Source organism: Pezoporus wallicus, unplaced genomic scaffold (assembly GCF_028554395.1).
Source record: "Pezoporus wallicus isolate ANWC-B61680 ecotype Strahan unplaced genomic scaffold, APGP_CSIRO_Pwel_v1 scaffold_7107, whole genome shotgun sequence".
NCBI classification, from domain to species: Eukaryota; Metazoa; Chordata; class Aves; order Psittaciformes; family Psittacidae; genus Pezoporus; species Pezoporus wallicus.
The window spans coordinates 5856519-5877914 of NW_026642114.1; the positions used below are offsets into that span (position 1 = coordinate 5856519).

The 21396-nt window shown below is 43.7% G+C and overlaps 1 protein-coding gene across 2 annotated transcripts in view; it reads right to left on the reverse strand.

Moving 5' to 3' along the window:
• The window catches only part of IL1RAP (interleukin 1 receptor accessory protein), a 51561-nt gene extending 42184 nt beyond the window's left edge, over positions 1-9377 (reverse strand). For both annotated transcript variants that reach the window (XM_057427307.1, XM_057427308.1), the window contains exon 1: positions 9124-9377. The gene's annotated coding sequence lies outside the window, so the exon portion shown is untranslated. The remainder of the gene's footprint in view (positions 1-9123) is intronic.
• Between the last annotated feature and the right edge of the window lie 12019 nt (positions 9378-21396).

The window sequence follows — 21396 nt, forward strand, 5'->3', positions numbered from 1 at the left end:
CTAAAGAGGGGCAGGTAGAGCCAGAGCTAAGAAATCAAACAGCACAGATTACAAATGCATACATGCTGGCCACCAAGCAGTTCAAACACCAGTCTACAAGAGCACTTCTGTGCTCAAGAAAAAGGTATCCAACCAAGACAGTCTATTTTTTAAGTCTGAATAAGCCAGGGAATGAAAAGCTTCCAACAGAGCTTCAAAGAGAGCTGAGACCTTCCACGAAGCCAAACACAATACTTCTATTTTGGACGGCAATGTTAGAGTGAAAGGAGAGCTCTGAGAAATACCCACATATTGTGCTACCGGGAAATAAACTGACAAACTAATCTTTGATTAGAAAAAAAAAAAGAAATCTGCAACCAACATGGCTCAAAAGACCTGAGGAGACTTAAGGAATCCAGAGTAAGATTCCTCCCTAGCTGGAAGAGTTCTGATTAGCTTTCATGGAGTCCCTGGAGACATCTGAGAACAAGCATTTAATTCATACACTCTGCCTCCCAACCTTAATAGCTTTTAGATGTAAGCAACTCTAATGCCCTCCCTATGAGGTTATTCCACTGTCTCTGTGGACATATCAGCACATCCACATTGTGCAACAGATTGCACAGCAGCAACCCCAGGCTAGATCAGCCCAAGTCACTAAATCCAGAGAATACAATGCAGACTCGAGCAGAGTTATCACCTGGGCTTACTGCCTTTCACAGGACTCACCTGAGACTCTTAACCCCAAGAGCAGCTTTCCCAGGAGAGGCATCTCTTCACAAGCCAAGCCTGGCACAGCCAGTGCTCTGCAGCCCCATTGCACATCCCTATTGCCACAAAGGCTGCACCCGGCCTTGCTGAGCACCAGCTGCTATAGGCTCTCAGTTCCAAGAGTTACTTTCCTTAAGTTCAAGCCGTTTCTGCCAGCTACATACCTGCTCTTTCACTTCATCTCCCCCCCTTTACAGCCCTCAGTGCTTGCAAACACGGTTCCCAGGGTGGCTGCTCTGTATTCAACCAACACCTTCTCCTTCTTCCCCTAGAGAGGGACACAGCAGGAAAAAAAGCCTCCAAGCACAATTGTGCTCCAAAGCACAACACCACTGTCTTTCATTCCCCTTTCCAAGCATCTCTTTTACTGTGCCATTGCCACAAAATCCCCAGGCAGACTGCAATGTCTTCAGCACCGCTGGCAGGTTTACCCATGCTGCTGCCAAGTAATGAAAGCCTGATCCCCAACTCTCCTTGTGGCATAAGAGGAGGATTTCCTCAAGTGACTCCAGGTATCCTGGAATAAGCAACACATTCAGGGGTAAAAGCAAGTCAGTCAAGTTTTTTCCTTTTTCAAGTTAGGGCCACACAGTGTTTCCACACCTAACATTTTTATTAATCATGTTAATCTAATCACATTTAGCCTTATGAGAAAAAGTAAACAAGAATAAGATGTGAGGATGCTTCATTCCCCCTCCTCCAGCTGAGGCTGCTCTGTAAGTGTGCTTTACACATCAATCCACTGCAAAATTTAAAGCAATCAAAGAAGGAACAGCAAAGGCACTGAAAGCCCAGGACAACACGCCACCTACAAGCAGGTATCCAGAGGTCCTTTCAAACCCCCACATTCCTAACCTTGGTCCTACTGGTCACTATCAGAGCAATTTTCTGCATGCCTGCCCCTTCCTGGTCAGCACAGTACAGCTGTGGTCTGAAAAGGGAACTAGAAAAAGCTGGGTACAAACAGAGAAAAGGAAGAAAAGAGGAACAGAACAAGACAATCATTCCCATGTCATGTGTATCGCATTTGCTCCCCACATCTCTAACATTTCCTTCTGCAAATATTAGGTTGCACCATGACAGGGAACTTGCTCAGGCTCTGCCTGCACTGATCCCATCACTGCAGCTCTAAATTCAACCTTTGAAAAATGGCACCCCGAATTTTCAAGCCCAGGAGCCTCCTACAAGAAGGTCTGCTCTGTGACCCACAGCACCTACACAGTGGTAAGCTTGAGAGAGAGCTGCAGGCAGCAGTATGCTGTGACTGTCATCAATATTAATTATTTGGGGAGAATAAGATTGATCTCATGAGGGCAATGAATTCCTTTCTCCAGCTGAATGACAAACAAAAGGCAATATATGCACTGCTGACATTTCCAAGGGCTACAAGGAGCAGCAACAGGAGGAAACCGCACTGTGGTAAAAACCTGCTACAAAGGGACAAAAATCTGAAAAGTCTCAAAAATTTCCATTTCTGAATACTTTCAGTGCCAGGAAGCAGAAGCCTTCATATTCTCAAATAGGCACTGACTCTAGCCTTCGGCTGGCTCACCTCTTTGCATTAAGAGGAAGCAATCACCAAGTGTCTTTAGAAAGGTGGGTTGAGTTTCCCTCTTGCTCTTTGAAACTTCTTGTCACCAACTACAGAGTCATTACACCTGCAGACAAGGGCCATGGAGGGGACCTTAGAAAGGGGAAAACATTGCCTTCCTGGGTAGCCACAAACCAGGGCTATTCAGCAGCCAAGAAATGCCTAGATGCACATTCCCTGTGCAATGTGAAGAGAATACAGTAAACCTCAAGAAAAGCTTTTTCACCTCTCCATGGGTTTAGGTCAAGGGTATCTGTGTGTGTGCAACAGAGCCTCCATAAAGTCCACATAGCAACATGAAAGAGAACAACGGAAGGTGAAGAAAGGTAAATGCACTGAGGCTATGGCTATTTTTGCAGGAGAATGGATGAGGGTGAAAGACAACCCAGTCCATGGTGATGTTACTCCAGTGGAGTCCAAGTTTAGCAACATTCATCAATCACCTCAACACATCAGCCCTGTCCTGATCAAATGCAACCAGCACAGTTTGCTAGAGCAACACATTCTGGGATCCAGCAGCACATCTGTGCTCATTGAAACAGGTTGGATGCCTACAAGACCTTCACATCATGATGTTATTGCACTGGGCAGCAACACCTACATCCTCCTCCCGCTATCTGGATCCCTCCTTATAAACAAGGGCTGAGAGGTGTCTGTTCTTGAAGGAAGACGAGGGAGGCAGCTATTTCTTGAAGGGAGGCAGTTTTTCTCAACAGAACAAATCCAACTATTTGTATTACAGTGGATTTATAAGGATGTTACTGTCAGAATAAGTATTTTATAGATCCCAGAGCTCCGGATCAACAGATTGCGGGTAAATCTATGTAGGTGGGGCCCTGGATGTTACTATGCTGGGACAGATCTAAGATTGTTTTACTTTTGGTTCCCTGTGGGATTTGCTTTTTACAACAAGGCTAACCTCTGCAAAAAAAAACAGCTAGAAATTTGGGCTCCTGCCACTGCCATTTACTATGTTCCTGTAAGTCTCTAAGGTTGAAGATTTTAAAACAGTCTAGTAGTTTAGGATAGCAACATGAGTTTCTGGTTAATCTACATGAAACCTACAGAGGCATCAATCACCAATGGTAGTGCATGAAAAACTGTAGTGCCTCGCTGATAATCAGGAGTCAGAGAGCTTATAAATGGCTGTCCCTTGAACTGAGAGCATTAGTACAGGTTTCTAAAATCTGTTTCCCCAGCCACACTTACAACAGCTTCTCTCCACCTCACACCACAGCTGTGCATCTTAATGTCTCTAAAGTGCTTGGAGATTCCAAGATGAAAGATAACATATGAGTGCAAAGTATAGATTAATTCCCTGAGCTCAGCAGTCACTGGAGCTGATGGGGCTAAATGTACCACACACCCACCACGCAGAACTTCGGCTTTGAGCCTGTCTTAAATAGTAACTACTTAAGCAGCAGTTTGCTCGGAACAAGTCATTTTTGGCCTGGTTGGCTGGGCACACGGAGCCCCAGTGGCAGGAAACACAGAAATGCAATAAACTACTATGAAAAATAGATGCTTTTCCATAATAAGGTCATAAACCTGTTCCTATAGAATCTGGTAATGGGATTTCAACTCATATCAGCAGGAATACGACAAAGCTGTTCAGGTTTTAGCAACCAGCACATTAAGAACGTGGCCAAACATAATTTGAAAAGCTATTTCCATTTCTGTTTGTTTTTTTAAATTATTGAAAATCCAGTTTAAATATTACCAAGGAAAACTTTAAATTGAGCAAGATAAGTTTTGGCTTCCTTCCAAGTAGAAGGCAAACCCCAAACGCTACTGCAAATGTAACAGATGGGAGTTATTTTTCACTCTAAAAGATTCACTCCTCTGCACTGAGATTAACTGTAATTTGCTCTTTATTTACTTTTAGGACAAAGGTAAAATGATAAAGAAAGGCAACTATAACCACAAATCACAGGCAGGAAAAGGCAAAAGGAAAAAAAAAAAACCCAAACAAAAAAACAACCCCTCAGAGAGGAAAACATCATGTCTTTCTCACCAAGCAGCATAACTGTTATAAATACATAGTTAAACAGCTCCACAGCATCCTGTCAGCACTAAGGATAAGCATTTAGGTCACACTTTCACAAGCTTTTATACACAAGTTGATCGAATAGATAAGAATTACATTCGGAACATCTGAAAATATCACATTGCTGGAAGTGGACAGCATCAGGCCTAAGAGAGTCAAGATGTTCCATTACACTTTAATTTCAGTCATGCAAGGGATTAAGCAAAACCAGGAGAGGAGAAAAGACCAAACAAACAAAAACCTCACACAGCAGCTTTTCTAGGTAAAGAGGCAGAGAGGTATTAACACTTACTTTTTCCTTTTTTAAAGTCTTCTAATTCTGATAACGCCTTGTCTCAGTAAAGCTGAAGAGGCTCCTTAAGTATTTGTGCAAGTGCATGATTCCTGTTGTATCTTTGCCTTTCAGTCACACAATAAAACTGCCCAAGGAGCTTCGTGCAAAGCTACCAGCATTTTACCGCGGTATTTCCAGGCTGCAATGCAGCTTGCACCCAGACAACCCGCTGCCCTGTGGCCACGCTGGCTGAAGCCAGATCCAAAGCTGCAAAGGTTAAACACTAAAGCTTGCCCAGTCCCATTTAAGCGAGCTGTTAGCAATAAAGAAGAGTAAATGGGCTTGAGGGCAATGTCAAATGCTTCTGAATCAACTAGACAGTCTCTCACACCAGCTCAGGGTTGCTAATACCCGTGATGGGCATGGGATGGGAGTGCATCTAGCTCTCCTTCCAGGCATGACAATATGATCTTCTTCTGTGGCCACCTAGAGATAGCTGGTAGCTCTTAATGACACTACTCTGGGTGGGATTTCCAGGGTAATGGTTCTCTGGCTGTTCGCAGGAGAAGCCACCTTCCACTCCCCTGACTCAGCTCAGAATTCACAGCAATCTCTTATTCCTTGCCCCACACAGAAATTTTAAGTTAACAATCCCTTTTTGTTAACACATGTAAATCTAAAAAGACTCCATTAGAATCAATAAAACTTTCTCATATAAATGTGGAGTCGGAATATAACAAAAGACAGAAAAGTAGAAAGAAAGAAAAAAGGAAAGCAAGAAAGTCCAAAGCCAACACCTGGGACCTTGATTCCACTCACTGCAAAAGTTAAGGACTGGTAAAATGCTCCTCATTTTAGTCTCTTATATGAGAAAGTGAAGCTCTCACTCTTTCACACTCCTTCCTTCTCTTTCCCCAACACTCTCAGAGAGTTCTATCTTTAGCCAGTTCTCTTTGCTGTAATTATCTTACAATTGTAATTGGATAATCATCCAGACTTGGGAGAAACTGGTGTCAAGAGGAATCCCTGGGGATAAAGCCCCCATCTAATGAAACTGAGAGTTGCTAAATTAACAAAGGACTGACTAAATACAATTCTTGGCTTGCAGTAGAAATCTTGTTTTACCAGCAACTATTTTTAGGAACCCTATAACAAAATACATACACTTGTATATTCAGGTTCCTCTATTTTATTTTCTGTTAAATAAGACTCTGAATTTATGAACATAATGATCTGTGCATGTGTCTCATTGGGACCTCCGAGGTTGAAGGTAGCAAGTGCACTGGCTAAGATAAAAATTCCCAAAAGCGTAGGCAGAATTTGAACTAATTTCCCCAAATCAGTTTCCATTTTACACTCTCTAAGGATACACATGGATCTGTCACATGCAAAAGCCCTGCATATAACACTGGGGCTGAGAAACGTGAGATAAGCCTGCTCCGTGAAAACATTGGGGTGTGGGGAGAAATCCTAAAATACCTCCCAGAAGAAGCAGTTTAGTTGCAGTTTAGCAGTTACCAGATCTCAGCCATACATTCTGCTGATGGTGGAACAGAACAAAGCAGTTACAAACCCTGGAGGGAAAGAAACCTGCCTGTGCATGGCCCCCAAGCTACACCCAGACTGCCAAGCTTGTGCAAGAACAGGGGGTCATTCAAGCGAGGCAAACATAACAGCCAGCTTGGCCTTCCTTCTGCCTCTACGTCTGGCCCACCTCAAGCAGCCGGAGGAGCACCACCTCTCGCACAGCAGGTACAGAGATGCTACCAGCCGGGCTGGATCAGCCTGGCACCACAGAGGAGACGGCTCTTGGCTTTGCTTATTTGGACAGTGACATCCATGAGCTGTGTCAAGAGAAAGGCAGGGGAGGAAGGAGGAGAGCCGGCAATATCTGAACTGTGAGCTTCACTGTGGAAAGCATTTCAGTTCCCAAATAATATGGCACTGTTCACAGATTTCAGCTTATATAGGCTTTTCCATATATCTATTTTTATTCTTGAAGCATTCCGCGTTGCTGTATGATGAAAACAAAGACTGGACAGCACGGATGCTCACAGATACATGAACACATTCACATTACAAAAGTGGTCATAATCTTCCTGCCTGTCCACCTTGCTAGTACAACTTGTGCTCTGAGAGCCAAGGTGAAACACCTCTCCCACACAGCCAGCTGCAAGGGTTATCTCTGTAGTGGGTTTTGGCAAGTCGGAGTCTTGCTGAAATGGGAGGACATTTAACAACAGTGGGGGACTCAGGACAGATGGGGAAATTAATATAAATAATGTGCCTACCAAAATAACCAATATAAAAATCCAAACATAAGTGAGAAAAAGAAATAAAGAACATGTTCTGGCCTCTTACTCTGAAGGAGTGAAATGCTTCTTCCTTAGTGCCAGCAGCTGGCACATGCAGGCCTCATGAAATAAAGCTGGGACAAACATTCCCTGGCTCGTCCTTCTCATACATGTACCTCAGAGCTTAAAATTACAGCACTGAGGGCAGCAAGGAGGTGTTTCCCATACCTCCATGTACCCAGGCACCATCTAACATGCTGCCACATCACTCTCTCAAACCTCTGAAGTCTCTTATTTATGTGTTCCTGCCAGGCACTTTGGAGTAGCACTACCTGACCCAGAGCATGAGCTTTCTCAAATCTGGACCATCTCAGTACTCATCCCTGATGCACACTAGCTAATACTCAGATGCAGGATACCTCTGCAGAGTGATGAAGGTCTGAAAGGAGAGATCCCATAGAAGTTCAGACCCAGCTTTCCTTCACGGACTCTGGAGGGACCAGGCATAGGCAGACTTGAGCAATCACAGTTCTTCCTAATTCATAACCACTTTAACTCAAGCTACATCCAGTGAGGGGAAGCTGTGTGCAGGTAGACCTGTCCTCTTCCTTACAAAGGGCATTGTGTTTGAAACACAACCTCCCACCCCACAGACCCCTGCTTCACCTCCATGCAGCAGCTCCCACCTTCCCAGCATGCCTTGCTATCCCATATCCTTAACTGCTCCAACAGAGAAGGTGTTCCCAGTGGCAGCAACAACTTCGTACCTACTTCCAAGGAAGGAGAGTGAGTGTTGGAGGTTAATCCCCTCTGCTTGCCCTCCCCTGCTCACCACAGGCAGGCAGTGGAGACAGAAAGCAGGACCCTTCCCAGCACCAAGCCCTCCCAACAGAAAGCCCCTGGGCTGGAGTGATGCTTTCCATGCAAATAGGAGAAGCTTTGCCTGCAAGGAACACAAGACAGCAAGTAAATCTCCTGGAGCTGCCAAAAGCATTATAAATGGCCTTCTAAGTTATGAGATATGGACTTGCCACAGTACAGTTAATAAATAATACCCCTAATCCTTCTGTGTATGGAAGTTTAAGTTTAGTGACAGTCCTGCTTACCCAAGAGGGCCACAGTTAAAAACGGAGTGTCAGGAAAATAGTACTTTTTAATTATATAGCAAATATTTTTTTTTACAAAAGGAGCTTGCTACAATCTCCAAAATGCAGGAATAAAAAGCCTTTCCTAGGAACACAGAACTAAATGCATGGAACAAAAGCATCATTTTACAAGAAAATAAGATCTGTACAGAAAACCAGAATTTTTATCCACACATTATAACCAGCTATTCACAAAGCAGAGGCTGGGATGGGAAGAGAGTGTGTGTGAGAGGGTGTATTTATAACCCAGTTTACAGAAACATCCTAAGGCCCCGAGATGAGGATCCTGTTGTGCCAAGCACTGCACAGACACACTCTGAGAAACAGCCTGGGCTGAGAAACAAGCAGTGCCACTGTAATGAAGGGAAGTGACACTGGCACAGAAAAGGGCCACCTGAAGCACTGGAGCTCTGGTGGTCTCTTTTCTGCCCTTCCCCCCACCTTTTTTTTTTTTTTTTCCCCAGAAAAGCATTCCTACTGCCCAGTTTCCATCCAGATATCCCCCCCCCCAAAAAAAATGCTTTGCATAAGGGGGCAGCTGTCCCCAACAAACACACTGCAAAAGGCATCTTGCTGCCAGCACCTAATCACTTTCAGCTTTTTTCTTGGATGCATCTCTTCCCATTTATTTTCTTGCTGTGGCTTAAGTCTGATCCCTTCCTCTCCCCTCTTCCATTTAAAAAACACGTTTAACAGGGGAAGAGAGCACGTATCAGAAGCTCACGAGCTTGCGATGCGGACGACAGTTAAAGTTGCATTCGTCAGTGCACGTAGCGCTCTAGCTCGGAGCATCCAAATCTCCCTAGCCCAAAGGAGAGAATTTAAGCAAACCGCTCCGCACCCCGGGTGCGGAGGCACGGCGCTGGCGGGGATGCTGCACAGGCGGCGAGACACGCATCCACGGCGCTGCGGCTCGCATCTGCCTTCACACCGGCCGCGTCCTTCACCGCACGGCTCCGGGAGCACGGGCGCCCGTCCCGGCTCTCGCTCCCAACACCCCCTGCCCGCAAGTTCTCTCTCACCTTGGAGCAGCGCCTCTCTCTCTGCCCGAGGACGCCGGGCTTCCCCAGGCTTCCTCCCGGCCGGCCGACGAGCGGAGGCTGCTGCCGGCTGTGCCCCGCCGGGATCGAACCTGCTGCCTCTGCCGCCAGAAACTTTCCCTCTGCGTGAGGGGAAGTTCGCGGAGGGGAGCGGAGCGGGGCCCCCCGCTACCCCCGCCTACGGGTACACGCGTGTACCCCTCACCTGAGGGTGCAGGGACCTCCACGCTGTCCTCTTCTTCTTCTTCCTCCTCCTCCTTCTTCTTCTTCTTCTTCTTCCTCGTCCCCCAGACTCCGCCCCACTCTCACCGGCCGCCCCTTATCCCCAGCGCAGGGAGGGGAGGCGGGGAGAGTTACTCCGGGGAACTGATAGCAGCCGCGGCGGGGGGAGCCCCACTCGATGGGTGGCGAGCGCGGGCGGGCAGAGGCGGGTTTGCAACGCGGAAGGGCTGCCGCGGCCTCCCTCCCGCAGCTCGCGGTGTCCTGCCAGAGGAGGTGGGCTCCGAGCGCGGACCACGGCTCCCTCTCCTGGCCCGAGCTATCCTGCCGGCTCGAAGCCGCTGGTGCTGCGAGCGGGCCGGCGGACTGCTGCCTCAGGTCAGCGCGGCCGAGGGGCACCTGAGCCTTTGGAGCCTGACATTGTGCGTCAGTACGTACCACCATAACGCTGCTGCAGTCCCCGCGCTCTCCGGAGTCACTTGCCCCCCAGGAAAGCAAAGTTTCCCCTCCGCGATGGGTTGGGAAGGAAGGGCTCGTTGGCGAGAGCCCTGGCACCCACCGAGAGCCTGGGCACTGCGGTGCTGCCTCGTCACGAGCAAGTGACATCTTTTTGCTGCATCCTTGCCATGAATGCAGCCCGGATGAGGCTGATGGATGAGGAGTGAGCACCTGGAAACAGACTGTGAGGGAAGTGATAGTGAGGCTGAGGAGTGGAAGAAGAACCTGCATGAATGTGGGCTGGCACCTTCTCCTAGAGAGTGAGGCCAGGGAAAATCTGCACAGTCTCTGGTGTAGAAGTGCCCTTGCCCTTATCAGGGATGAAAGCTCTCTCTATCAGGTTGGGCAGGAGGCTCTTCCATCCTGGCAGTGAGTGACCTGGCCCTATTTGCACTTTTGCCACCTATTAGCAAAGTGATATGTCTGGACCCAAAGCCTCTAGTACCAGGGGAACTGTTGATTCAAAGTGCTGCAGCACTCCTTAGCACTACTGGCTACAACACTTGGACTGTGTTCAGTATGTCAGTCGCTATCCCCAGGAGATGGTTCCAGGATATCTAGCGGACCAAATTTCACTCCACCCCATGAAGCTCCTCTGCAACAAACCTGTCCTGGAGAGCAGGGCCTGGTCAGGCACCTGTCGCAACCCCTCAGAGCCACTGCTACCACACATCTCCCCATCTTCTCTGCAAGGCCATGGGAGGCACCACTGCACACACTGCTGCTGAGAAAAGGGGGTCTTAGCCCTCATCAGCCTACCCCAGATCATCAAAGCGGGCACACCTGAAGTTCTCCCAGACCCCAAGGAAGGGTGGCTTGTCTGTGCCACAGGCTGTGAAAGAGTTGCAGTGGGAGGCCAGCACTGTTCTGCTGGCTCCAGCAGGAACGGCTTTTCCTCCTGCACCTTCCCTTCCCGGGGACTCTGGCACAGCAAAATTAGGCAAAAAGTTTCTTAACTCAGCAGCTTTCATGTCCTGGTGGTAAATGCCCTTGAAAATCTGCCTACTTGGCTTGTGCTTATAGTCAGCTCTACTCAAGCCATCTCTAACCCAAATCCATTCAAATATTTAAGTAACTTGTCGAGGCAGAGCTCTGTGTAGGCTAATTTATCCCACTCTTGGGGCAGATGAGTCCATGTTTTGTCCATACTACCTGCACAGCTCTAGACCCAAGCTGTATTGTCTAGAGCTATATTAGGTATCTGTATACTTGGATGCATTACTGAATATAGGCAAAACTGAAATAGCAAGGCACATTTTGTGAGCTGCATTTTTCATCATACTTATGGAGAAGTGTGCACTTAAAATCTTCTATTGAAACACGACAGTTCAATTTTCTCATAGAAGATGAAATAATAAAAGGATTGCATAGTTTAGTCATGATATTTAATGCAACTGTGGGAGTAGCTCTGCCTCTCCAGTGATTGTTACAAGAATTTAATAATAATAATAATGATGATACCTTGTTCTATGTAATATCTGCCATCCATAGATACAGATCTGGGATAGGACATGTCATTGTTCTTGTTTGGGAGGATTCGGGCACTGTTGCAATACTGGAAATGCAGGTTAAGTCATTGACACATACACCTTGGAAAATCCATACTGTTCCTAAATCCTAGCCTGCCAGTGCAAATTGGGGTCTTTAGGCCACTGTCATTAATTTTCTCTGATTTTGAAGGAAAGCCAGAATTCAACTTTAGGCTTCATTGAAAGGCTTATGAATTAAGGTTGAAGACCAAGTTTCCAAAGATAATTTTAAGGCTACAGCTGACAGCAAAGCCCCAAACCACACCTGCTTATTGTGTTTTCATGGGAAAGGTTTCAAACTCCATTTGCTTACAGATGAAAAGAATCAGCAATTCCCTATTGTAAAATAAGGGTAATATTGCTCACTTGGGCTCAGTGCTGTCATAAGGATTATTTTTGTATAGCTATTTTTTATCCCATCCTCTCTCCACACTTGCATATGCTATTTCTGTGGAGGTTAAAATACAACACAGTTACACTCCAGAGTGAATTATACTACAGTTTGAAGATCAATTCAGTAAATAGGAAACATTTTTTAAGCACAAAAAAAAAAGCAGCATTGTGCCACAATTTTTGGGCAGGGAGCAAAGAGTAGCATTACTAAGTGAAACCACGGGGGGGACTTAAATAGCAGAGGAATACATTGGTGTTTAGCCAGGACGCTGGAGCTGTTGGCACTGCTACTGCTGCAAAAATATTCCACAGATCTCCAGTAATAAGTGGCCAAAGGCCTTGGTTTGCTGCTGTTCTATTCCAGTTAGGCAATTTAGAACTAGAAGCGCAGGAGGATCCTGGGTTACATAGCCCAGTTCGCTGCCATGTCACACACAATGTTGTTTATGGTTATTTTCATGAAAAGACTCCAACTTAAAACAAGGTTGTGTTTTCTGCCTGTTACTCCTTCTAGGAGAGTATTCCAGACTGTCCCTTACCCTGACAGTCAGGAACCTTCCTGTCATGTCCAGCATTAGTTTATTCCCACATACTCTGGCACCAGCGTCGGCTTTCATTTCAGTAGCTGTTTTGCTCACTTCTCCTTACTCAAGTCTTTTTATGGAGCTGGTTCTTGTCTCCTTCCTTCCTCCCCGCAAGCTACACTGGACTGGCTTTTCAATCTTCTTTCCTAAATGACTCTCAATTCACCTCAGACCTCTTCCCTCCATCTCCTCTGGTTTCAATTAATCTTAAAGTGCATATGGATGACTGAAAGTAGTTATAATATTAAATGGGAAGAGGTCTCACTGATGCTTCATACAATGACATTAAAGTCCCCATTTCTCACTGAAATATCTCACCTGGTAATCCCAAGATTGCATTTATCTTTCTGCAAATAAGATGTAAGGGTGACTTCATATTTCTCCTCCATTTTTGCTTACAATGCTAAGTTCCCAGGCTGGATCAGAAATTTGTTAATATTTCTTTATCAGTTCCCAATTCTCTTGTATTTGTCCCAAAACTCAGCCTGTGGGCAGTTTTCTGATTTGTTTGTTCATAGCCAGTATTTCTGATACTGGGAAATCAAGGTGGTTTCATAACCTCTAAAAGATATCTTCCTGCTTGTTACTTTACTCACACCCACCTAACCCATTTTTCCTCCTTTCTAGTTCAGGAAACAAGCCCTAGACTACACATAATTATAGTCTGTGTAGTTATAAATGAACGTGCCTTCTGTGTTTTACACCTACGTTTTAAGTGGCATTGAGAAGAGCATAACCTAAGATACAGGACATAGAAGAAACGGGAGAATGACAGACATTTCTAACATAGAAGCACATGAACCTCCCATCTGCTTCTGCCAAGGAAGCTTACCCACACATGGGTGTAAGGGCTGAGTATTTTCTGCCCAGACCATTTTCCAGTGAGGAACCTATGCCTGTCTGAGCAGGCACGCATGGCTTTCAGACAGGTATGCACTGCTCATATACCAAAATGCATGAGGAGTTAACAACTGAATCTGTGTCAGATGAGTTTGACTAACACAGATCATATATTCTTTGCCATATTGACATACTGTGCCCAAACTAGGTCTCAAATCATCTCACTCCACAGTGAGCATGTTGTGTGAATCTCTACAAAAACCCTGCACAAGGAAGGATTGGAAGCACAGCTTCTCTGAGTTCATCTACATTTATTCTTGAGGATGTAACAAATAGCTGTTCCCCATGTTAATATGCCTCATTAGTGCCTCTTTCTCTGTGTTACAGTGGTGGTAGGACCTCTAATGCAAATGGTTTCTCAGAAGGAAACTTGACCTTACATGACTTGCACCTAAGTCCATTCAAATCTGTCACAAATGTTTTGATACAGCCTAAGGCTGGCGATATTTTCCAGTCTTATGAGTCTGTTTTCATACAAGCTAAAACTATTTCGAATCAACGATGGAGAGGAATATCTTCTCATCCTGCTAAAGGCTTCAACTTTTGGTAATTATCTGACCTACAAGTACATGTCGGACATGGTTCATATTTAGGATACCTGGACATCCTTCTGCACAACACATTCAAATATACCAAGTTGGTATTAATTGCCTGACCGTGGAGATTGCAGGGACACTTAAACTGGGTTGGCATTTCAGTTGGGCAAGACCAGCATCTGTCTAAAACAGTCTTTGAAGAAAGCATCTACCCTGAGCATTAATTAGCTGCAGCTTACCTCGCTTGCTCGCTGATGCCAGTGAGAAGTGGCAGGCTGTCAGCAAATTAATAAAGCTAGATAGTCTGAATACAGCCTTGGTTGTCTAGGCAATTCCCTGCTGCTGGGTATTTCTACACAGAGTGGTCTCTGGGGTTGTTTTCTGGCTTTTCTTTCTTCTTTCGCTTCTCTGGCTGATTTTTTGCTGACACCACTGCAAAGGGGAAAAGGCACTGAAGGTAGCACACTGTCTTTCCTGGGTAAATGGAGCTAATGAAAAGATCTTAATAATAAAGGAAAAGCCTTAATACATCCTGTTTTTATCCTATCTAAATGTAAAAGCTCTTCCTGTATTGATATAAGTTTATGCAGGTGGTTTGATGCTTTAATAGTTTTTCAATAGTCTTTCTTTCTGAACTAAACCCAGCTTTTCTGAGTAACTGCAATGATGAACTGCAACGGTCATGGAAAAAAGAAAGCATCATGTCAGGTGAATGAAAAAAAAATCCATTAGCACATGCCAAAAGCTTGTTATTCTAATCAATAACAGTTTACTTTTCCTCCTAAAAATGAAATATTTTGCAGAATGGCCTTTTAAATCTTTGATTTCACTTCAGCAGTGATGAGGCAACATTGACTTTCAGACTCTTAGTGTATCTGTGCATAACTTAAGGATTTCTTAAAGAAAATAATCCTTTTGTGTAAGTCTTAGAAAGGTTAAAGAAGCAACAGAAAATTTTAGGAGCAAACTCGAGAAACTGCAGAAAACCTTACACAATCCTTGGAGAGGGCACCTGCAGATTAGCAAGGTTTTGATGTAGGGAGATGCTGTTACTTGCCAAGCTCAGGAATTCCTCTGTAACAGGCTGGCGTGTTTTAACCAAAGGGCAGGACCCTCTGCTCCCGTTAATCAGTACTACGCTGATGGAGCTGTCAGTTCACACTGGTGGAGGTTTTTGGCAACGTTTAGCACTGTCGTTAGGCAGAATACCCATCTGCACAAAAAGTAATTCCTGGCATCCTTGCAGCTCATTTCCCAGGTTAGTGTATTTCCAGGCATTTGAAAGTTCCTTTCTCTTAATAGCTGCTATCCATCATTATAAAAATTAGCATAACAGATGAAACAAAATGGCCAGTTTTGCTCTAACTCCATTGACCTCACTAGATTTACATTACAGAAGACTTTGGAGTAATAAATTTGTATTTGCACAATTACTAGGAACGTGCTGTAATTCCTTCCACCTCGACTGCTATTGATTTCCTGGGCGCCAGATCAGCTCAATGCAGTCCCGTGCAGCTGCAATGGATCAACGCCGCTGGCAGGAGCAGGGGGACAAGCTGGCTTTGCTGGCACTGTGTTGCAGCAATGGTGCTGCTTGGACATGGGTGGCTTCTGCTAAAGGCCCACCCTGCCCCTTTACCTTTACCTCCTGAGGCGCCAAGGAGGAAAGTTTCTGGAGCAGCCTCCTTGCAGATGCAGGAAGGGTAAAGCAGGCTAACAGATTCACCAATCTTTAAATGGAAATCAGATGATTATAAATGTCATCGAGCTCTGTGAAAGCAGAGTGCAGGACTCAGGGATGTTTCTGGTAACTTCTAGTCCTGGGTTTTCAAATCTATCTTCAAGGGAAAACCAAAAGCCTTTGAGACTATTTTCCTTCCTGTAGCAGGAAGAGGGATTGTGAGAAAATCAGCAAAGGTGCAAAAACGGTTGTTAGCTTCTTAGGGCATAACAAGCTTGGACAAAGGTTTTTGAAGGACTGGGTGAGCTGCAGGAATATTTAATTAATGCTGGATGGTATTCAGAGAACAGCTGTAAAGATCATCAGAGGAAGTATTCAATTTGTATGAAGAATGGTGAAAGGATGCTGCTTGTGTACAGCAGCCTACAGCTCCACAGGAATGCTGGCACCTTGAGGAAAACATTTTGGTTAGGGCAGGTAATTACTGCTATGTAATTTGACAAAAAGGCTGAATTAAGTCAATAGAAATTGTATAGATGTATAGGCAGCCTTAAGAGACATGCCATACTTGTGGAAACTTTTTTTTTTTTTTTTTAAGCAGATCACCCACCTGCCTCTTCCTTATGAGATGAAAGATCTTAAAGATCACTGAAGAGGAGGGAATCAAGAGCAATGCATTTGTTAGCAAGTCATAAATTTGCAGGGAGAAAGCGAGGGGAGCAGAAAAAGAATGAACTTGAATTTCACAAGGGCGAGAGGCATCCTCAAATCCCATCAGTTGCTGGGCTCATGGCAGGGAGCCATCAACTGTCGATGCAAAGTTGAAAAGCATCATCTGACAATGAAGTTCACAAGTCGTTAACCAGCAATGTAAAGATGTTCTCCACAGGCTGCAAGTTAAACTACCTCCAAGGTTTAACGCTTAGTCTGCATAACATGCCAGAGAAACTTCTGAAGAGAGTAATTGGCCAAAGGGAAATTAACAATAAACCCTCTGATGGAAGCCGATGATTCTGGGAAATTTTGTTTTGGTTTTTTGTGTTTTTTTTTTTGTTGTTGTTTTGTTTTTTTGTTTGTTTGTTTTTTTGTTTTTTGGTTTTTTTTGTTGTTTTTTTTTCTGTTAGATTTCTTTATTATTATTTATCTGTGTATAGCATGCATGAAAGATCCTGGGTGAACTGAAGTCCTCTGCTCATCCTCAGAAGGCTGAAGTTAGAGGATGTTTCAAAGCAAGCTTGCTCATCCTGCGAAACATAAAATCTTCATCTGATCTGAAAGGAAATGTATACTTTCATGTTTAAGCCACTCAACTTTAATTTAAAACCATTTAAAATACTTTAAATTTGCTTTTTTTTTCTCTTAGATTTGACATCTATTTCAAGCATATTAAAATTCTCTGCTCTGCTTCTTTTTTGTCAGAACTCTTCACTGAATCCTTTAGTTTATAAATAGTTTTGGTCCCTCTAAACCATCATTTTTATGGCTTTTATATTTCTTGAAAAAAGGCACTACTATTATTAGTCATCTACAAGATATTACTCCAAGTATTGTAGAACCACTTCTGTTCTACTATCACTGGGAAAGCACCCTATTAAATGGATGTTTTTTCTTTGACCTGTCCCTTCAGACAGGTTTCTCAACCCAGAGTTGTGCAATCAGTTAGCAAATTATTTTGAGGTTGAAAATACCCTTAGAGGAATTTTCTGGTTTGTTCTCACATGGTTGCATGCTCCCACCCACCTTTTTCTCTGCTGAGCCCAAATCACCATATTCAGGTTCACGAAGAATGGCCCCTGTTTATACAATGTGGGATACGCGTGAGATCCCACCCTAATGGACAAGTGTGTTGTGTTGGGCCATATTAAGTCAGGAAAATGTTGTGTACCTGGTGCTACAGTACAACACAGGGAATTTAATGTTTCTGATGCAAACATAGATTTATAGGGAGGGATCTGTTTGGACAGGAGCTGTGACTCCCCATCAATTTCCAGATGTACCTGTGCATAATGTCTGGCTGGTGCCTCATCTTATCTCCCCTTCTTGCTCTTGCCACACCTAAGGTATAATTACAACCTATGTCATCTTAGAGTATAATTTTTAGTACATTTAAGATCTAAATAAAAGTTCTCCATTGCAATGGGTGATAGCAGAAAAGGTAACAGAAAACAAGTGTCTCCTAGAAAGTTAAATAACTCACAATCTGGACTTCCTCATGAGGCTAAATATGGGAATGCAACTCTTCCCCACGAACACTCTGCTCTGGTGGTGAAAAGAGATTTCCTCAAACTTTTTATCCAGTGAAATCACCTAACCTATCATTTTCAAGCATGGAATTTTTCTGCTCACACATGCTGTCAGTTGTTCTGTGGGATTATTTCTCATGCAAACTGAAACAGTTCCTGATTTAAAATGTTCCTCAACCTGACTGTTCACATGATAAATGACATAATGGAGTCACATTTGTTAGCACCAGAAACAAACTCCAAAATAGGACCAGACAGACAATTCCTAAACAAACATTCTGCAATTATCTTTTCTTTCCTGACCAGCTGAATGATGAAGAAAGCAACAATGTGTGGAGCTGTGATTAGAGCTGGTCATTTAGGCAAAAAAAAAAAAAATATTGGATTCAAGTGTATTTCATCAATCAGAGTGTGGAGAGAGCTGGTTTCAGCTGATGGGACCAATATTGTGGCGAATGTTGATTGTTTTCCCAGTGTTGGCTCCCACTGACTTCCCTTTTTATACTTTTAATTTGTGTCCTACATCACTTCATGCAGCCTTCTCTGGCTTATTTTCTTCTATCTCACATTAATAATTAATTTCACTGGTTTTGGCATGTCCTTGGCCTTCAGCCATTACCAACACCTTGATATAAATCTTTGGACATGTCACGCTATATGTTACGTTATGCGTGTTTGAATTCTACATGGAGGTGCTTGCAAGTATACCCTCCTAAGAGCTGCAGGGGTCTTTTACAAACCTTTGTTAGTCCTTCTATGGAGCTCATTAGTCCATTACCTGGCAACATAACAGTCTTATTCTGAGGCACACCATTATTTCAATTACAAAATCATCATAATTAGACTCTCTGCTCATTAGGACTTTATTGCTTAGCCTACAAATGGGAACCTGTATAAATCTTAATTAAAAGAGAAAAAAAAAAAAAGCTTGTTGTTTAAACATATGTTTAACCTTAAATACTATCCTACAAATTAAGGACAAGCTTAACTCCTCTTTTACATATAGTGAGAGAACACCTATTTGATTACTTGCCCAAGCAAAAGACACGTTCCAGATATTCAAGGCAAAACAGCCCGGAGATGTTGCATCTGCCTGTGAAAGAATTCATCTGGTTTGGACTCTGAGTGACTCTGGGCTGATGTACCTCAAGTCCAGCCCCCAAGGGCTGTGGCTATCTCAGCTGTTGACCATGAACCTATTTGTTGTTGATGATGAGGATGTTGAGGAGCGCATAGTGAGGAGGGCTCAGGGGATTTTCTGCATGAATGAGAGCAGCAAGGTCCCTTCTGCAGGCTGGTAAAGCTGGGACCTGCTTGGTGGTAGAGGGGTGGAGAGTTTGGTTTCTTAAAATGCCATTCTGGCAGATATTTCATTTGTTAGCAGAGAATCATTTTCTTTCAACGTGAAGCACAAATTATCACTGGGGAATATCCTGAAGGGAAGAGTTTAAAGTTTAAGAAGCATTTGTTCAAAATATTCAGTATTTATGTATTTACAAACAGGGAGATGCAGCCAACAGCTCAGCAACTGCAATGAAGAGTGATGTTTTGCCATTCCTGAAAGTACTCGTGACAGATACTGTCACTATTTTAACTCCTAATGAGCCCTAACAAGGGAGTATTTGCACCATTAATTTTTGTGGCTCTGAGGAACAGGGTCTCTGGAACAACCATTGCTCAAGTCCTCGCTGGGGCTTGTTCTAAATAGTGAAAAAACAAGCAAGGTGGATTGCTAGAGACTTGCCTAAAGTGGCACTGTGTGTACCCAGTAGTAAAGCTAGTGAATCACACAGGCCTCCAGTATGCCTCTCTGCAGAGCAAAGGAGCTATTCCATATCCACAGGGAGCAGCTCTCCATTTTTCTCTCCTGCTGTAGACAGAAGCTTGTACTTCTGGAAGTAGCTAGCTAAGTCTTTTGCATTTCAGTTATATATCCAAAGGGCATGTGCTTTTGTTATTGCTGGTAACATCTGTTATCTCTTCCTGAAACAACTCTCCAGGCGTGAGATAGATAAAATTTGGTGGCACTGTGGGTAAAATCAACTCCTGGAAGGTTCTGTAACAAAATAAGGAACACCCCAGCCTTGCATTTCAATACAAGAAACATTTCATATGTAAAGCAGTAATTCAAAAGGCATCTGGTCTCCTCCTTCCATTAACCTATAAGATCAGCCTAGAGAAACGTGAAAGATAGCCTTTTTCTCCTCCCATCATTGTGCTTTGGTACAGTGTCTGGGGCTTTACTTGATAAAGTGCTTCAGGGCAAAGACAGCTCTATCTTATATTGCTTTGTAATAGGAGTGGATTAAAGATACAAGCACAGCTACTTCATCATTGTGACCTAATGACATCCAGTAAATACAAGTACTTTGAACTGGTTTGATTCCAAGAGCAAGGGGAACAATGATTGATCAAATCTTCAGTGTTTTAGATTAGAACTAAAGTCAAGGGGGTGCTACAAAAGGCCAAGAAAACTTCAGGGAACATTGATTGAAAGTCACTTCAAGTTTTAGGGAGCATCTCATCCTCCCAATACCTAGGGAAAACATTTAGTTTTTTAATAACTTTCATTTTCTGAAGTGAGTTATCATCAAACTAGTTCTGCTGGAAGACATTATTCTGGTCTTACCGATTTTCATATGCTCAAGAGGTTATGCAATATCAGATCAAATATTGTTGCTCAAGGATTTGTGCCTTGTGGTTTGAAGACGCAACACAAAAGTGGAAGTGCTGGGGCCAAAGTGGAACTGCCTGTGTCCACCACTGCCAGTGGTGAGAGCAAGGAATGGCAGGAGCAAACAGAGCTGCAGGCTCATGGCTTGCCTACCTGGTTGTCAGACACGAGTATGTCTAGGAGAACTGGGTCGTTATTGTCTTTGAAGATGAATCAAAAAAGTGGAAGCATTGGCCTAAGCCCACGGAAATTCAAATTTGGAGAGTTTTGCCTTTTTTCTGGTGGATACCTCGCAGCCCCATTTCCTTCTGGACCATTCCCAGTGCAATACACACTCAATTGTTTAGAAGCTTTATGCATGGGTTGAATTGGTAAGGTCTTGAGAATAGTGTAAAAAAATTAAAGCTTATGAAATTGCAAATATAAAAATCATTCAGCTTTTTTATTTTTTTACTGATTTTAAATAAATCATTTGCTAGTTTTTAGACATTATTGAGTATGTCCCATGTTCGTGTGGGTGTTTTTCCAAAAAGTATTGTCTTAGTATAAACCAGAAAATTCTATCTCTGCATACACGTAACTGTTTTCAGCTGTAATATTCTAACTCCCAAGGGAATTAATGAGTAAAGAAGAGCTCTTCATAATGTGTGTATATGTGTATGTTTGCATATTGATATTATAGTGTTTATTTATTTATTATTTATTATTTCTGTTGCAGGAGTTTATTCAAAACATTGCTCTTTTTCTTTAAAAATACTCATCTAGAAAAAGTACTGACCTGCATCTCTGTCTTGTCCCTTTCAGTGACAGCACAGGTCCCTTTTTGTGACCCCATGGTGGGCTTCAATGCAGTGCCCCAGCCTCTGCCATGCACAGGGCTGTCACAGCTGGAGGGCCTGATTCATTCTTATGGTTCCTATTGCTGGTACACCTGAGACTTGCTGTAAGACAGCAGATAACTTGTTCTATTCCTTGTGTCTCCTCCGGCTCTCCCCTGC